We start from the raw sequence: 2983 nt of genomic DNA on the forward strand, positions 1-2983 counted from the left end.
TTTTTATCATGCAAGGGTGTTAGATTTTGTCAAATGCCTTTCTGTGTTAATGGAGATGATCATTTTTTTTTCTTTCATTCTATTAATGTGTTGTATTACACTGGTATTTTGGTGTTGAACCACCTTGTATTCCTGGGATAAAACCCACCTGGCCATGGTGTATAACCATTTAATATGCTGTTGGATTCAGTTTATTAGTATTTTGATGAGGATTTTGCATCTATATCCATCAGGGATATTGGTCTGTAATTTTCTCTTCTTGTGGTATCTTAATCTGGGGCAATGGAGGAGGGAGTTCCAAAACTCTGAGCAGAACCAAGAAGGCAGCTCCAGAATATCTGGAGGCAGGACTATCAGCCTCATTGGGTCAGCATGGCCTCGGGGACCACTGAGGAGGGCACTGTTGGCATGGAATTTCCGTGCAGGCAGAATTGTTGTGGAAGATGCTCTTTGCTGTGTACTGAACATCTAATAGGGACCCTAGCACATAGTAGATGCTCAGTCAATAATCGTTGAGTGAACTGATGAACACAAAGTTGGAGAAGTTCAGAAGAATACATCCAGTATGATTCTATTTATGTGAAATTCAAAAGCAGACAAATCTAAACTCTGCTATTTAGGGATGTGTACCTAAAGGGATGTGTTACCTTTGTGGGTAGGGAGGGGGCTGGGAAGGGATCTGGGCAGACCGGCTAGGTTTGCCAATGTTCTATTTCTTGACTGTGGTGCTGCAGCGCCCCCCTGTGGAACTGGTGGGGAGAGCCATTTAGATGCAGGCAGCTCTTGAATGACAGGAAGCGTCAAGGCAGAGGTCAAAGGACTCAGGACACAGCCCTCAGCTTGATAAGGGAGCAGAGGGTCCCAAGACCAAATCAACCAAGTCTTCCTAAGGAGCTGGGCCTATGTTCTGGCCCTGCCTGAGATAAGCCGGCACACCTGGGTCCATACCCTGACTGGGACAAGTGTACCAGCTATGGCCTAGACACACTGCTTACCAACCCCTGCAACACACACACACACACACACACACACACACACACACACACACACGTCCAGATGTCACTAATAGGATACTCATTCGCTGGTGGCTTAGGGAGACCGCCCTCATGAGGAGGCTGTGTATCAAAGGCGATAACCTCCACATCCTAGTGAGCACTGATACTCTTGGACCGAGTTCCAAGAAGGCAAGTTCAGTGCTTCCTGGGGAGCTCAGAGGCAGGAAGGACAGATCCTGGGTCTGGGGAAGCGCAGGGTTGGATAAGGTTTCACAGAGCAGGCCACGCTCACCCCTGGAGCTCTGTGAGATAGCTTTACGTGATATGCAGATAGACTGCTTTCGTTTTACTGCACATTAGCAAAACTATAAATAACCATCCCATCACAAGTGTGATTTACATTTTAGGATAAGCCCATGTAAAAGCAGGTGGGTAAAAATGATGTTAAAGGAAGTTCTAAGTAACACACAAATGTGGCAACATTGTGGTCTGTTAATGCAGTGAGCAATAGGTTGTCCCAACGCACCTGGGACTTTCCTGGTTTTGGCACTGAAAGTCCAATGTCCCAGGAACCCCCTTGTCCCAGGCAAACCGGGACAATTGGTGACCTGTGTGTGAAGGCCTGAGGTTTGGGATATGCTGAATTCAGGCGTAGAGTCATCCAGACCTGGTTCAAGTCCTGGTCCAACACCCACTGGAAGCCAGACTTCTGGTTCTTCCTAAGACCACAGAAGTTGTAAGGAGTAAATGGGAAAACCTGAATTAAGGATCAAGTGCAGCCCATGGAACATAGTAGGTGCTTAATGAGTTCGGCATTCATTTGACTTTTTTTTTTTTATAATAAAAACTTTGACAGTTTTATGCAGGAACTGCTGTAGTGTTTGGTCCAAGTTGTGAAGTTACCATGTTCAAGAAACCGGGAGGGGGGTGTGAATCACTCTATAAACTAATAAGAGTATGTGACAGGAAGAATGCACACATTATAATAGAAATCCTGTCTATATATAGTAGTTGCTTCAAAAAGTCATTTGGGGGGCACCTGGGTGGCTCAGTAGGCTAAGCGTCCAACTCTTGGTTTCGGCTCAGGTCACAATCTCACAGTTTGTTACTTCCAGCCCTGTGTTGGGCTCACTGCTGTCAGCACAGAGCCCACTTTGGATCCTCTGTCTCCCTCTCGCTCTCTAACTAAATTAGCATTAAAAAAAATTTTTTTTTAAGCCATCTGTTCTTCTCTTGGCTTGTAAAAATGGTGTCCCGGGTTTCAGGGCAAGTTAACAAACTTCAGCTCTTTGGTGTGGCAGGAATTTTGTTCTCCCCCTCCAGTTCTTCCACCCCAGCCTGTGCCATGAGGTCTGCAACATTTTTCTCCAGGTTGTCAATGTGACTACTCGTGTTACCAATTCTTCCAATGACCTGGTCAGACATGGTCTGAAAGGTATCTTGCATCTGTTGCAGGAGTGCATCTGCACCATTGAGGTGAGATCTCGCACGGTCTTGAGGTCAGTCTCGGCCATCTCCCCAGTTCCCAGCTTTCATTCAACAAACATTTGAGCACCAACTGCATGCCCGGAAGCACACCGGGTACCCCAGATGTAGCAAGGGAGGAACTTGTATTAGCAGGAAGGCAGTTAACAAGTAACTCACACAGGTGCTGACAGTGGAGATGGGCTGATGTTGGAGCACACGTTGGGGGGTTGGACATCTGGAGGAAGTGATGTGCAACCTGGGCCCTCAATGAGAAGCCTCAGGGCACAGGGCCCGGGGCCAAGGAGTTCCCAGCAGGAGGGAAGGCCCAGTCATGAGAGTGAGTACAGGCCACCCAAAGGAGTGGAAGCTAGCAGCACAGCTGGAGGCCGTGCTGTGGAAGCCAGCAAAGGAGTTTGGATGCTGTGTTCCGGGCAATTGGAAGCCATTACTGTTTTAGTGCTGAGGAGGAGCGTGACCTCATTTCTGGCTACAGTTGGAAAATGGATTCATCTGACGAAGGC

At 47.5% G+C, this 2983-nt stretch overlaps 1 pseudogene; it reads right to left on the reverse strand.

Moving 5' to 3' along the window:
- Positions 1–2276: 2276 nt before the first annotated feature.
- On the reverse strand, positions 2277–2509 carry LOC102967811 (annotated as a pseudogene).
- Positions 2510–2983: the final 474 nt, after the last annotated feature.

Source organism: Panthera tigris, chromosome C1, assembly GCF_018350195.1.
Source record: "Panthera tigris isolate Pti1 chromosome C1, P.tigris_Pti1_mat1.1, whole genome shotgun sequence".
Taxonomy (NCBI): domain Eukaryota; kingdom Metazoa; phylum Chordata; class Mammalia; order Carnivora; family Felidae; genus Panthera; species Panthera tigris.